Source organism: Hydra vulgaris, chromosome 02 (assembly GCF_038396675.1).
Source record: "Hydra vulgaris chromosome 02, alternate assembly HydraT2T_AEP".
Taxonomy (NCBI): domain Eukaryota; kingdom Metazoa; phylum Cnidaria; class Hydrozoa; order Anthoathecata; family Hydridae; genus Hydra; species Hydra vulgaris.
Window position 1 is genome coordinate 17,611,720 of NC_088921.1, and position 17,086 is coordinate 17,628,805.

Consider the following 17,086-nt stretch of genomic DNA (forward strand, 5'->3'; position numbering starts at 1 on the left):
GTATTAAGTTTGAAAATATTCAGGGCACCAATTATACGTAAAAGAGGTTCACAAGGAATCGCACTACTAGCTCCAAATATGATTCTAACAGCATGTTTTTGCTTGCTATAAAGTTTTTTTAGCTTAGTGTGATTAGTACTTGCCCACATGATGTTGCCGTAAGTTAAGTAACTATGTATAAAGGAAAAATAAAAACTTTTTAAGGACTTAAAATTTAAGAGTGACTTAACTCTATAGAACATGCCAATGTTTTTTGAGATTTTTTTTTTCTATAGAATTTATATAAACTTTTCAAGATTTTCATCAAAGTTCACACCTAAAAAATTTACAGATATTTGCCTTTCAATGTTAGTTTTATTTATTAAAAGATTGGGAAAAATAAGTGGTTTCTTTTGTTTTGCGTGGTTTGTGGAAAAGAGAAAATTTAGTTTTTTGCACATTCAAAGACAATTTGTTGCATACAAACCATTCATTTACTTTATTTAATTCTGCATTTACTAATGTAAAAAGTGTTTTAATATTTTTGTGAGAATAGAAAAAATTCGAGTCATCCGCAAATAATATAAAATTTAATATGTTTGATGTTGAAGACATTTATGTATAGTAAAAAAAGTCCAAGTATCGAACCCTGAGGGACTCCACTATTTACAGTTTTTTTGGTCGTTTCTAAATTTTCAAATTGTAGATATTGTTTTCTGTAAGAAAGATAATTTTCAAGCCAGAGTAAGTTTGTCTCCTTTATTCCATAATATTCCAGTTTTTTTATTTGAATGGAATGATTTACCGTATCAAAAGCTTTCGACAGATCAATGAAAACTCCTAACGCAAAACAGTCTTCTGCAAAAGCATTAGATAAGTGAATAACTAACTCTACTATTGCGTGATCTGTTGAATGTTGATTTTTGAAACCAAATTGCTTACTGTATAACATGTTGTTTTCAGTTAAATGATTATACAACCTATTGTACTCTATACGTTCAAGCAATTTCGAGAAACAAGATAAAATAGATATAGGCCTCTAGTTAGAAGGTTCTGACTCATCTTCAGACTTAAATACAGGAGTTACTCTAGCAATTTTTAAATTATCCGTAACTTTACCTGATTTAAGTGACTAATTGAAGATATGAAAAAAAGATGGTTCAATTATATCATAGACTAATTTTAATATATTAACGCTAATTTTATCCGATCCTGCACTTTTGTTACTTTTTAAGCTTAATAATGCAGTCCGCAACTCACGTATATCTAGCTTTCACTATTTCATTTTTTTATTAGAATTTGTTAGATAAGAATCAAATGTTGAAGTAGAAAGGAATATTTTGTGCTAAATTAGAGTTAACATTAATGAAGAAACTGTTAAATTCTTCAGCTGTTAGTGCTTTATCATAAATTGATTCACCGCTAATTAATAGTTTATTTGGCAGAGCGTTATTTTTATATTTGTTTTGTCCAATTATTTCTTTAATAGCATTCTAAGTTTGTTGAGTATTTCCATATGCATTTTCTAGCAATTTTGAATAAATAACTTATTGATTTTTCTTCTGGTTTTTATAGTTTTATAGCTTTTATATTTTGCTTCGTTTGAATGTTTTTTTTTAAAGAAATTTTTCATAAAGTTTTTGTTTTTTTCTTGGTGATTTTAGTAAGCCTTTTGTTATTTAAGGCGATAGAAGTGATTTTGAATTTATATAAAGCTTTTTTACAGGAAACGCTTTATTGGATTGTTTACAAAATTGCACAAGGAAAAGTTCATAAGCATTGTTAGCATTACTTGATTGGAGAACAAGCTCCCAATTAACGAAGTTAATTAGAGGGTTGCGAAATTGTTGTATAGAGTGTTCATTGCATAGAGTTTTCATTGATCTATCAATTGTATAGAGTTTTCATTGATCTGTCCCTTGTAAATAATGTGCTTTGTGGAAATATTATCAGGGGTTATGCTTTTTGTTATTAGAAATGTGGGAAAATGGTCTGTCAAATCAGTCTTTATTATACCTGTACTAAAGCAGCTATTAGAAAAATTATTAGTAATTATGTTATCTAGTAGGGTAGAGAAACTTTTTGTGATTCTTGTTGGCTTAGTTATTGTTGGAATGAGGTTATTTTGTAAAAGAGTATTTACAAAATATTTAACACTATTATTTGACGCATGATTAAGCATGATGACGCATGATGACAAAAGAATAATATTAAGGTCACCGATTAAGTAAACATGCTTTCGTTTTTTTATTAACTTTTGTTAAAAAAGTACGTTAGGAAACTTTAAAATTTTTTAAAGTACCAGCTGGTTCTCTATAAATAACATTAACAATTATGTTTTTAGATGTTATTTGGTTAATTATTTCTATGCACAATGACTCGCAATCTTTTTCATTCACACTGAGGTCATTACGTGGTATAAAATTAATTGAGTTATGAGTAAAAATGTATACACCTCCACCGGTACAGAAGTTTCGTGGTTGATGAATTGACGCGTAATTTGTCAATTCAAATTAAAAATTATGCTCGTCATATTTACACCAGGTCTCAGTAAGACAGATTATTTTAAAATCGTGATTTAATTCATGCATTACAAGTTTAAAATCTTCAAAATTTTTGTTTAGGCTTGGAATATTAACGTTTAAGATTGAAAATGTGTTTATATTTTGTTTAAGATAGAAATTAGATTCAGAAATTGAATGGTATTTGCTTTCTAACGATTTTAAGTTAAAATAATTAATGACATCATTATCACAAAGTGTGACATTTTCATCACAAAGTTTAATTACTAAATTATCATCCATTTTAAAATATAAAATTAAGGTTAAAAATTAGTTAAAAAATAAATAAATACTTTTATAGATTTACTGGAAACAGCATCTCGTTTCTTCGCAGTCCAATCACGAATGACTAGTTTGTCGTATGATAAGGCCGCAAATTTTTATGCACCTAACATTCAAATTCTACCCATGATTCATTTTCGCTTCCTTTTATCCCATCAATTCTCAAGTTGTTCCTACGTGAACGATCTTCCAACACTCTTAGTTTGTTCCTGATTTTTAATATTTTACTTTTATCTTTAACTTCAATGTTAATTTTTTTTGTTTTCTGTTTCACTGTTTCAAACTTTGACGAAATTATTTCATCTTGTGCAGAAATAAATTTTTTAATAAATCTCATTGAATTCGGTTTCTAAAAATATTACCTTTTGACGTGTTGCGTTCAAATCATTTGCAATATCGTTAGTTTTTGTTATGTTTTTAATTGTATCTTTTTCAAGTTTATCTAGTCTCTCCGTTAAAATTTTCATGTTTGCAGAAGTAATAATAGCAAAGTTTTTTTCTTGTCTTTTAAAAGTTACTCTGTTTTCTCCAAAATAATTTTACTTTGATTTTCTAGCATTTTCTCTACCATTTCTAGCATTTTCCCAGCTACCATTTTCTCAATATTTTTGATTGATAATAATTTATCCATTATGTTATTTTATTATTTAAAGTGTATATACAATTCTTTGAAGTATACTTTTTTTACTTTTTTTTTTTTTTTTTTTCACTTTAAAACAACCGCGCTGCATAAAAACGTCCGTTCACTTCCGTGTTCGTTGTTAAGGAAAATTTAGCCAAAGAAATCTCTCCAAGTAGCAAAACATTCCAGTCTTTTTTGAAAAAATCAGATTTTATTATGGACAATTCGGAACTTTCCATTGAAGAACTTTGTTTAGCCTTTGACTTGCATCAGACAAATAAAAGTCCAGGTCTTGATAATATTAATGCAAATGTTTTGAAAAGTGTCTTTGATATTATTGAATTGCCTCTTTTCATTATTTTTAAACTTTGATTAAAAAACGGGGACCTTCCAAATCAATTAAAACTAGCTAAAATAATTCTAATGTATAAAAACGGCGACGATTCTTTAAAATCAAACTACAGACCTATCTCAATTCTTTCTTGTTTTTCAATGGTTCTCGAACGTATTATGTATAATAGAATATATAAATTTATTAATAAAAACAATATTTTATATGCTAAACAGTTAGGGTATCGGAGAAATTATTGCACTGAGCATGCAGTAATTTGGCTTGCAATATTTTGAAAGGATTTGATGACAATCATTATACACTTGGGGGAGGGCGTATCATGATAAGCATTTGAACATTAATAATGTTTAAATGTATATTATAATATAAAATAATATCTAATATATAATATAAAAATATATATAAATATATATAATAGTATATATAAGAATAGTATATATAATATATATATATATAATATATTAATATATATATATATAATATATTAATATATATATATATAATATATTAATATATATATATATATAATATATATAAATATATATAATATAAATATATATAAGAATAGTATATATAAAATATTAAAATTTGTCATTAACTTTAGTAGCAGAAGCAGTAGCAGAGGTTGCACCATTAAATATTCTATTGATATTTTATGACAATTTTTGAGACACAAAACCACAGGAATAAAAAGCTTTTGTATCCATGCCACAAATTCGCATTTTATAACATCCAAAAAAAAATCAGTAACAGCTTTTATTTGTCAATGCCTTTCCGCCAAAAATCGCACGGTCTAGTATCAAAGTATTGACCCAGTTTTCAAGGTCCTCTTCATTATCGAAGGTAACGCCTCTCATATGGTTCGACAGAGATCGGAAAAGATGGTAACCTGTGGGTGCAAGATCCGGAGAATACGGCGGATGCTGAAGGACCTCCCATTCGAGCTCTTGGAGTGTGGCTTTGACGACTTGTGCAACATGGGGTCTGGCGTTGTCGTGAAGGAGTATGGTTTGGCCTTGTTGATAAGGTCTTTTCAGTTGAATAGCTTCATTTACGCGGCGTAGCTGGGCTATATAGAGCTATTGGTGATCGTGACATTCCTATCGAGCATTTCCCAGTGCACCATGCCCTCCCAGTCCCACCAAAATATCATTATCTTTTTTGGATGAAGGTCACGCTTGACTCTGGGCTTTGGCGTATCTCCTGGTGCCACCCATTCCTTCCTTTGCTTCATATTTAATGTATAGACACCATTTCTCATCTCCCGTGACGATTCGATACAAAAAGCGCTGTTTATGACCACGTGTTGCTCGACGGCGGGCGAGATGTTGAGAAGCAATTTGAAGGTGATTTTCTTTGTTTACTTCGCTCAACTCGTGAGGTACCCAGGCTCCCAATTTTTCAGCAAATCCCATTGAATAAAGATGGTTGAGAATTGTTTTATGATCACAGTTCATTTTTTCGGCCAATTCACGACTTGTTTAGTGACCGTCCTCCTTTAAAAGTGCTTTGAGACGCTCTTCGTCGAAGTCAGAAGGTCTCCCGCTGCGAGGTGTGTCGTCGACGTCAAAATTGCCATTTTTAAACATTGCAAACCATTTTTGTGCAGTGGACTCACCTATGACACCGTCTGCGTATACCTTGCAAATGTCTCGGGTTGCTTCAGCAGTCTTTTGGCCTCGATGAAAAGCGAAGAAAAGTAGGTGTCGAAAATGTTGTTTTTTACCTCCTGGATATTCCATTTTTAAGCCTTAAAAGTAACAAAAATTAAATTATTCCAATAGACGAAAATTTTTTTCAAGAAATACAAAAGAATATTTTTATTATTTAAATGTAATTAATATCGTTTAACTGTTCTTTTATAAAGTTCAATTGAAGTTACGTTTTTCATGTCTTTATTCAGGATATAGTTCCACAAACGTGATCCTCAACATGAGAAGTCTGATTTTTTAAGAGATGTTGTAGGGATAAGGAAATTGCCAATGGAATACTCTTTGCAGAGTATTTGTGTTTAATTATGGTGAATTGAGGCTGAAAATATGTTGGAAGCATGTTGTTATGAATTTTAGGCATAAATATCAGACTTTGATGTTTAGTTCATAAATATTTAAAACAATATTTTATTGTTCTTTTGTTATTCATCTTTACTTATAAAGGCGCATGCGCATCTACCTGCATTCAAAATTAACCGGCCCGTTTGCTTTTTTTAACTATAAATTTTTTTTAAAGATAATGAATATTTACTTCCCCACGCGATATTGCAATCAATAATGTGGCTATAAATAAATGAAAAATACAAGCTTTTTAAGCCATTATATTAAAAAAGTGCTTCATTTTGAAAAGGATCCCAAGAGCTTTTAAAATCATGTTTTTCACTAATTGGATATGATTTTTCCAATTTAAATAATCGTCAAATATTATGCCTAGGATTTTCATGAGCTCTTTCAACTTTAATGTTGTTTATAAATAAATCAGGAAGTTTTAGGGGTATGTTATCAGTTTTCGAAGATTTTGTGAAAAGAATTTAGTTTTATTAATGTTTACGGACAGTTTATTGGCTTTAAACCAGTCATTTATATTTATTAGATTTGTGTTTACAGTAGAAAAACAAATTTTAAATTAGATCCCGAAAAAAAAGTATTAGTATCATCAGCAAAAAGAACAAAATTAAGGAATTTAGAGGATAAGTGGATGTCATTAATATATAAAAGATCTACAGAAGACCATGTATTGTGCCCCGTGTGTATAGCGGAACTAAAGTCAAAAATAAGTTTTTATATATAAATTATAAGTAAGTATTTTGGGTGAGTATGTAGGGTGTCTGAAGTGCTTTTTTTCATGAAATTTGGCAGATAGCAAGAAAAAAGGTTTTTGCTGATATCTGAATATATTAGAAAAAAATCTCAGCATTTCTTCAATCCATACCTGATGCACAAACAACAAGGAAGTTTCAAACAACAATGAATTCATTATAAACATAATTTTACAAAAAATATTTTCGTGTAGAATTAAAGTTAAACTCTTCTAGTATTTAAAAAAAATCTATATTGATACAAATGTCTATAAAAATAGCACAGAGAAACATCTTCTCATCATACCGCTCTTAAAAATACAGAAAAAAGAATGGCTTAAAATTTTACGCGTACCTAGAAATGATGATATTTTTTATAGTTTGAATCTTGTTTAAGCATTCAAAGATTTTGTCTCTATACTTAGAAATATTGTTAATCAACACCTCCAAATATGCGTTAAAGCTTAAAAATTGAATTTCAAGTTATTTTAAGTTAGTTATCACTGTTTCTTTGCTAGACCGTCTGAGTACAGGTAGGTGCACCGCAAAAACCGCAAGAATGATGGCATATTCGTATTTTCTTATGGACAATTTATTTACAAAATTTCTAAATAATTTTCATTACAACTACTATAAATAACTCCTTCCAGAGGGCTGCTGGAAATTATTTATGATTTGTTACTATTTTTTACCATGTCAAAAAGTCATTGTTTTTTCAATGCGCACCTCAAAAACCACATCAACAAAAATACAAATGAAACTTTTTCCAAACAAGTTTAAGCTTCAGGATTTGTTTTGCGGTAGTTACATTATATTCTGAGTTGATTTTATATGTGATTGCAAACTTACTTTTTATTTAGCATGTTATTCACTACAAAACCCACATCTTACGCACCCCAAAAACCACATTAGTTTTTCTTTACTATTCAATAATTATTTTTAAAATTGCATATAACTATTATTTATTCTTGTAATACATATTAACTATACCACATGGAGCTTTTTTATTAGATTTACTTCTGTTTGCTTTAAATTACTGTCAAAGTAACTTATATATATATATATTTTTTTTATTTGCTATACAGAAATAAAAAATAAAAATATTTTCAAAATGGCAACAAAGTCTACTTTACGTTTTGGAACAAGGTCAATAAACCCAAGTAGTAAATCAGAAGCAGTTGTTGCAAGAAAGCTCACAAATGCAAAAAATAAATAGTTGGCAGAAGCTGTAGCATGGTGCAAAGATAACAATGTAAGAGGCCATTGTGCCCTGAAATCAAGACTTTTCCCGTTGATTAAAGATCGAAAGACAATAAATCGACGTTTGGATGGTAAAATAGAAACAGGAAAAGAACGTCAATACTGCTCTATATTATTAGAAGAGGAAGAGAATTCAAATGTACGATTTGTGGAAACTAAAAATAGATCTTTGCAAAGTGTCAATAAAGCACAACTGACTAAATTAATGTTAGATACATTGAAAATATGAGATTACACAAACAAGAGATTAAAAGGAGGATGAAAATATCATTCATTGTTATCTGCCGCTAAATTGGCATTAAAGAATCAACGGTATTTCTAAAATTTTCTTTTATTTTCAGAATCTTTAGTACTTGTTAAGCTAACATGTATTTTTCACAAACTATAAAAAACACTTTATAAAAAAAAATTGATCTATGTTTGCATATTTGTTTTTTTAGATTTGGTCGTTCATTTTAGCTAAGATTTCATGCAAAACATAACAGTTTAATTGTCAAACGTCAAGGACAAGTGTCAATCAACAGAGCTTTAATTTGTACAAAAAAAATGGCTCGCAATCACAAAGATTTTTTATTATTGAAAACTGATGATGTCATGTTTCTAGAGAATAATTCATTATCTAATCAGTTGTGTTTAAAATATGTGTTTCCTCTTTAATTCCTTTCTTTCTTTTTAAAGTCTTATTATTGCAAATAAGTATAGCCAGTTTAACCAATTATATTGTAGATGCGCTTGCAGAGGAACTTATTGCTGCTGGAATTATGACAGAAGTCGAGCACATCGAGGAAGGTATTTGGAAAGGAAATATTGACACCACAAGAGTTTTTAATAATGATGAAACTCCACAATCCATTCATTATGGTGTTGATGGAACTTCTTCTGGTTTGATCTATGCAGCGAAAGGAGATCAATCCAAAAAAATGCGGAAAGAAAACAGAGAATGTGTTACCATCCATCCCTTTGTGTCATTCTCATGTTTGTTTTTATTTTAGTATTTGATATTTTCTTAAAATGATTGAATTTAGACCAATATTTTCAGATGTAAAACTAATTTTCTTATTTAAACTATATTTTTTAATAAGTCTATTATTATCAAGGCATACTGGTTTAATTTAGTCTCACTATACATAACTACATTAAACGTAAAGTAATAAAACTGTGCTGTTTAGTAACTTTTTAAACTAACTTGAACTGAGATCATATTATTAAAAAAATTACAACTTACAATTTCAGGAGAGGTCTGTATGTGTCAAGTAATATTTGGCAATGTCAGTATAACAAGCCTGATGGTACCTAATGAAGCAACAGCTAAAATAAAACATCTACTGGTAACCACTTCAGATCATGGCGTATCAGTTGGCCATACACTTTTGGCCGCTTTTAAGGAAATTGATGAGTATTTAAAAGAGAAAAATATTAAAAGACCAATGGTCCTATTATCAGATGGACATAGTTCGAGATTTGATTATCATGTTATGTCATTCCTTCAATCAAGAGGCATATGGATGTTTCTTACCCCATCAGATACAACAGGGGTTACACAACTTTCAGACCAGTTAAATAAAAATATTCATCATGAATATCGAAAAGAAAAAGATGAAATGTTTACTAAGGCAAATTCTCTAAACAAAGAAGCATTCATGCTTATTTTAGCAAATATATGGGATAAATGGGCAACAAAACCCACTCTCCTAAAAGCTGCAAAGCGAGTTGGTGTAACCAATGAAGCCTTGAGCATTGAACTCATGCAGCAGGACAAGTTTGATAGAGCAGATAATTGCATAGAGACTCCTGAAGAGGCATCAGTTTCATCTATGCAATCAACATTGACTTCCCCTGATTCATTATTTGTTGTCTCTCCTGATAGAAGAAGAGGATCAGCATTGTATTGGAAAGAAAAATTTGAAAGTGCTCAATCTTTGATTAACGAGCTGCATGAAAAGAGCATCAAACTTGAGGAGATACCAGGATTTATTACTATTAGAAAAGTAAAACCAAATCTATCTGCCAGTTCAACACGAATAACTCAACTTCATGGGTCCATGAAAGCTAAAGACATTTTGAGTTTAGTTACAAGCATTAATGAAAAAAAAGAACAAAAGGTTCAAACACAATTGCAAAATGCAGAAAAAAAGGAAGAAGCAAAGAAAATCTTTATTAAATGTAAAGAGATATGTGTATGTACTGGAAACATTTGTAAAGTAGCAATGTTAAGGGAATGTCCAAAACGCCACAAGATTTTAAAATCTCAGGGCACCAAGTTAGCGTGTCGCGTTGAGGGCAACAAAGCTGCAATAATTTTTCCTGCTGAAGCTTTGTAAAGAACAGGGACAAATCCAAGGAAAAGTTTATTCAAATAAAATAGTAATACATCAGAGAGGGATGAATAGTTTTTTTATAAAGAATTTATGTATAACTAAAACATTATTTTCAAACGTAATATATGATTTTAAGTTATTATGATTTCAAGTTATTATTAAACATTTTTGTTGTGGTTTTTTAACTTTTAAGTTTATTTTCTAAATGCACCCCAAAAACCACATCACTATTAGGTTGAACTTGGCTCAAAAATGTAAAAAAAATACTGCAAAAAAATTTAACTTTATAATAATTATTGAAAAGGGCATTTAAGGGCTTATAAAAATGTCAACTTTGCAAACTTAATCTGACATTTACCTGTTTTATGGTGTTTTTACTGAAATATTTAATTTCAAAAACCAGAGAAATTTTTAGAAAAGGCTCAAAATAATCACTTAAAGCTATAAAAATAAAAATCTGATTTATTTTTCCACTAGCTTGAACATTTTAATTTAAAAAAACCAATCGCTTATACTTTTTAAGTGTAAATCGGACTAGCTACATTCCAATAAGAAAACTGTGTGGTTTTTGGGGTGCAATAGTTTTTGCGGTGCATATACCTGTAATGAGTTTAACACAATGATACAATTTTAAAGTGCTATAAAGCACCTGCGTTTTAATTTCTTTGTTCTAATCTTCAGTTTCTTCTAAAAATAATTGCAGAAATTCAGTGTTTTGTTACGCTAGTTGGAAAGACCACATCATATCTTTAAGTGCCTTTTATTTAACCAAAGGCTTTATTAGGTTTCTTTATTATTGCCAAGCAAAGGCTTTATTACGTGAGTTTGACCTGTGGGAAGTTTAGTTGAATTTCACTTAACTGTCTAAATTTCAAAAATGAACTCTAATCTAATAATACTGAAACATTAAAAGCGACAAACATTTTCTTTACTGAGGCACCTAAAAGGTTATAAGTGAATAGTAAGAAGAAGTTGCAAAGCAAAATGGTAGATAAAATCTGAATGGTATGGTTTAGTTTTTCCCACAGAGTCTATAGATAGTAAACAAGTTTTTAACAAGTTTGTTAAACTTATGAGTTGTGTTTTAAATAAAATTCAAATATAATAAAAGTATAATTTCTAAAAATGTCTTAGCTACCCTTTGTTAAACAGCTTATTTTCATTGCTAGACATCTTTGTAAAAACATTACTTAGCATTGAACAGTAATTACAATAAGTTTTTTGACTTAAAGTATTTATAAAGTTTATTTATAATTAGAAGTTATTTATAAAATTATATAAAAAGTTTACACAGAAAAATCTTGTATTTAAAAAATTATAACCTGTATATATTATTACAACTATTATTACATTACTACAACTGAGTATTTTCGAAAATTAATTTTTTTAGTTTGCAAAAATCATATTTTCAAATTTTGTGACCATTTAAGCGATGCTAATGACATCATTTAATTAGAGATGTCATTTAAAATATTATTAAAACATTTTTGTTAAATACACTCAATCTGGTCAAAACTAAAAAAAAAAGGGAGGGGGAGGTAGGCATAGTTTTTTGGACTTACCCAAAAAACTTTGAAACGAACAAACAAACACGTTATGTATGATTTATTCTAAACGTTTTGCGCAATATTATATTATAAATATAACTTAGAACATGAAAAATTTGCGAATAAGTTGTAAAGAATCTTTACTACTCATTTGCAAGTTATGCATGAAATATCTTTACTAAAGATATTTCAAACTTTTAGGAATTTTAACAATATATTGCCGTGTCAAATGGTTTATACTTAACGCTGCGGGAGAAAATAAATATAAAACATGCTTAAGAAAATAAATATACTATGAAAACATTTTTATATTATATTTATATTATGAAAATATTATTTACAATAAACAATTTACTTAATTTCAGGCACTCCAAACAACCTTGATTTAACGCCAATTAGTAGCGATGTTTTGAACATGGAGCAAGTTACTATGAAAAAGAAGAAGAAAAAGCGTACAATTGTCGTTAAGTTAACCGGAAGTCATTGAAAGAAGACGTCATTAACTAAAAGAGATATTTAGTATTTCATTAAACTAATAAAATGATATGTAAAGAACAACATCACAACAACACATTAACAAGAACAGTATCATAATAATACGTTAACAAGAACAGTGTCATAAAAATACGTTAACAAGAACTGTGTCATAGTAATTTGTTAACGAGACAACACTAAAATAATATATAAAGAACGAAATTGTAGCATTAATTTTTTTCTGTTTTAAACACCTTTTACAATTAAACAGATGAATCTTTCTCATACGCAGTATGTCGCTATGACAGAAATATATTAACCAACTTTGACAACATTAATATTAATATTTAAACTACAAAATTGTTTTTGTTTTTTTACTCACAAACATGTATAACTCATAGTTTATTAGATATCAATGACTTAATAAACTATAAGTTTATAAAGTCTATATAACCTTCAGGCTTGAAAATGCCATTGTTTAATGACGTGCTTCCGAGCTAATCATTATATAGCTATTAGCATTTTTCTTAATTATAAAATTTGATAGTTTGCGTAATAGCGATTAGTCTGATGCGACGCAATTAATTAATACTTATTAAAAAGAGTTAATTGTTAAAATAAATAACAATAAATTGCATATGCTAAAAGTAACTTAATTAAATTGTCTTACAAGCTATAAAAAGTGATTTCACTTATAGTTACTAACTTATTATTTGTTCAAAACTTAGAATTTACCTTAACTAAACAGTACTAAATCTTAAATTTTGAAAATATTTAAAGAGGAAAAATTTAGAGAGGAAAAACTAATTTTTTTTTCAAAATTTATTGTTAAATACAAAGGGCGGATCTAAGGTACGTCTAGTACATCTGTAGACGTACCGAAAAAAAAAAGTTTAAATCATAACTTCCAACTTCCGTGAACTCGCAATAAATAAAGTATCAAAAGGCATCGACTAAATTATTATTAAATAACGTAGAATTGAGTCTATTTTTAAGAAATTAAAAAATTAGCTGCAACTTTTTGCGACTATGCGAGAAATTTCTCTTTGAAGTTTGCTCTACCTGGATTATAGCCAGTTTTCAATTTTTTGTTTTCCCAAGTGTTAATTGATCAAAAGTCTACATAAGACTATGTATTCAATAATCAATTGAAAATGTTAATTGTTATTGATAATTGACATTTAATTAGGTAATTTGCATATGTGTTATTACCCTATCCTTAAAATTACCATTCCATGCTTGAAATTAACCTAATTAAAAAAAAAATTAAAAAGAACAAAACGTTATATATTCAACTAAAATTAAAAGCAATGGATTTTACAACTAAATATATTATTAGCTGTTTCAAATATTCAACAAAAGAAGAAAATATAAACAATGCTTTACTTTTCATAACTTCTAGAGTTTGTATGAGTGATGGTAAAAAAGAAAACTGGGTACAAAGGTTAAATGGAGTTGAATCGAATTACCAAAGATTTTGAAGAGATTCATCGACAAACACAGTTTTTTTGAAAAGAAACACGAATAATGGTTAAATCAAAAGTTTGAAATAGACTTTTTGTCATTGGAATTGGCACAAAATATAAAAGGGCGACCAAAAAAAGATTTTGATGATATAAGTAAGAGAAGTAAGTCAAGATTCAAGCATGTTTGCAATTGTAACAACACTTTTGAGGCTTAGTGTGTCAAATTCAAAAAATTACTTTTTATCGACCTTAATGCCTCTTAATGTAAGATTTTGTAGGCCGATTGAACTTCATTTCATCAAAGTAACTGCCGAAGTCGTTTTAGGAAAAAAAATCTCAAATAGAAAATGAAATTTTGCATTTGCATTCAGTGAGTATTGAATTGGTTTATGGAAAGTTTGTTATTATTGATTTCAATTTTATTTTGAGCATGATTGATGAAAAGGTTTTAGCAATTTTAACGAACACATTGTCAACGCAGTGCTGTTGTATTTGCGGAGCTACACCAACAGCAATAACTTGTTTGAAGAACTTTCTAAGTAGAGTTTTTCGGTTTCGGGTACCTGGACTCGGACTCGGCGAGTCTGTGGGTAAATGCCCGGATCCGATACCCGGTTTAAGGCTTTGCGAGTCTCATGGTTTGAATGTTTTGCCTTGTTTTGTAGGCAGCGGCGCGTTTTCGAGCTAGATCCCTACCTTTTTTAGAAAAATATAGTAGTAGGGTTTGTGAATCTAACTTGAAGTTGGACTTGGACGCGGTTTTTTAGATGTTTTGAGAACATTCAAGTTTATGTATGTTTCCATATATGTCCGAATACACATTAAAAGAAATAACTTCGTAACTTAAATTTTTCTAATCGAATGTTTTTATATATAAGCGAATGCTTTAAAGGATTTGCTAATATAATATGTTTCTATATTAGAAAATGTTCTAAAAGCATTCGCTAATATAAAAACATTTGATTAGAAAGATTGAAGTTAATAAGTTATTTCTTTTAGCTCGTATTTAAAAAACTTAAAAAAAGCACTTTTCATTGGAAAAAAGCGAAATATCATAATTTTACTAGAACATTTTTTACAGCCCCATTATGCCGAAGCACTCCAAAGTGTGGCAGTATTTCACTCAATGTACCGATTTGAAAAGTGGAAAATGCAATAAGTGTTCAACGATAATATCTAATAAAGATGGAAATACTTCATCAATGATTTAACAATTAAAAGTTAAACATGGAATTTCTTTACCAACACGGTAAGGAATAGGAGAAAGTTCTAGCACCAAACGATTTAAAACTATCGACACTTTCGTTTCCGTCGCAAGAAAGCCTTTAGAAGAAATTGTCTCTAAAATGGGCGCTCTTGATGGTATATCTGTTAGGGCGATTACAAAGTCTAGTTTTATTCGTGAAAGTTTAGTAAAATCAAGTTATAATCTTCCTAAAGCCGAAAGAGATGTTAAGAATTTAATTCATAAGTTTTATGAAAAAAATAAGTTGGAAATATTAGAATTGTTACAAGAAAAAATTAAAGAAGGCCGATAATTTAGCATTACACTTGATGAATGGACGAGTATGAAAATTCGGAAATATCTCAATATCAATTTGCATGGAATTGACTCTGAAGTTTATAATCTGGGTTTAGTGAGAATTTTTAACTCGTGTACAGCTGTACAGTTAGTTGAAAAAGTAGAACACTATTTAAACACATATAATATTAATTTTAAAAAACATATAGCTGGTTCAACCGGCGACGGTGCAAGTGTAATGATATAATTTGGACGAGAATCTCCTAGTCTCTATAATTTGTGTTTGAATCACGCTATACACGCTATACTGTTTGTGATGTACTATATAAAAGGAAAAGTAGTTTAAGATTATAAAAAAAGTAAATAGAATATTTACGTTAGACGTTTAACTGGCTAAAAGTTGTTTTATTAACCTTAACGTATACGAAATCCATTTTTAAAAATTGGCGTGAAAACAAAAAATCCTTTCATGCTATAGTTAAAATTGCAAGTTAAAAAGACGTATTGAATCCGGACCCGATAAATATTCTTAGACTCGACTCGGACTCGTCGGATCTTAAAATGCTGGGTTTTCCCAAACCCTATTTCTAAGTGGATTTAAAGCAAAAAAAGGTCCACTTGTCTATGAGATATCTCCGTTACATTCTTGGATAAGATTTCTAAAGTGTCTTTTACATATTTCATACCAACTCGGATTCAAAAAATGGAGAGTTACCAAAAACTCAAGACAGTATACGATAAGAAAAAGAAATTTATCCAGCAAATAATGTTCAAAAGGAAGCATGTCCGAGTCGATTTTCCCGCAGTTATAGGAGCAGGACCATCTAGCACCAGAAATGTTTGCAGAAAAGCGTTCTCTGACCCAAAAGAACTAAGCAAAGTATTAGGGATTGATAAAACAATTATTAAAATGTTCAAAAATATCTTAATTGCAATAAATTGTCAGCAAACATTGAATCCAGAGCTATTTGAGCTATACTGTAAAACAATATACCGTCGATATTTAGATCTGTATGATTGGTATAAATTTCTGTCAAAAGTTCACTAAGTTCTTGCGCATGGAGCAGAAATAATGATAAACTCGCCAGTACCCTTGGGAGTTTTAGCCGAGGAAGCATCTGAATGCCGAAACAAATATTACAGACGATATCGTGAACTACATGCTCGTAAATGTTCTAGACAAGCAAATTTTAAAGACTTCTTTAACCGTGCAGAGATATCCGATCCTCTTATTAGTCCTATCTCCTTGGAATCTAGACGGACGAAAAAAGTTGTGCTAAAACTTCCAAAAACAGTAAAGAGTTTTTAATTTTAGAAGTGGACAATAAGGAATCAATAAAACTGGCAGAACTAGAATCCTCAGACTTAGAATTATCGGAACCAACAGAAATTATTAACTTAGAAAATGAAATAATGAACTATTTAAAAGCTATTTAGAAGATTATTTTTGAAAGCTGAAAACATGTGAAATAAATATAGCAATATTAAAAGTAAAAATTATGAAAAATTATCACTTTGAAGAAAGTTTTTTAAATATTCTCTTTTTAAAAATTAAAACAAGTTTGTACCCTTTTGTAGAACTACTAAGGTCCTCTTACGTATTTATGGCCTACACAGTTTACTAATTAGGTCTGTGAGGGTAATGTTTACAAGTTACCTGCTCCAACGAAACAATATAATTAATAATAAATAATATAATCAGTGGTGCGGCTTGTTGTTCGGAATTGTCTCTAAAAAAACAGTCATTAGGGCCCAACAAATCTTAAAAATTTTTCCTTCATTAAATTTAACTAAAAAAAAAATTTGAAATTTTTACTTTTATAAAAAAACTCTTAAAATTGGGTCAAAACGCAGCGCCATCCAGGTGTTTGAACTAAATAAGTTAATAAATTAGTTTAAATGACATAAAGAT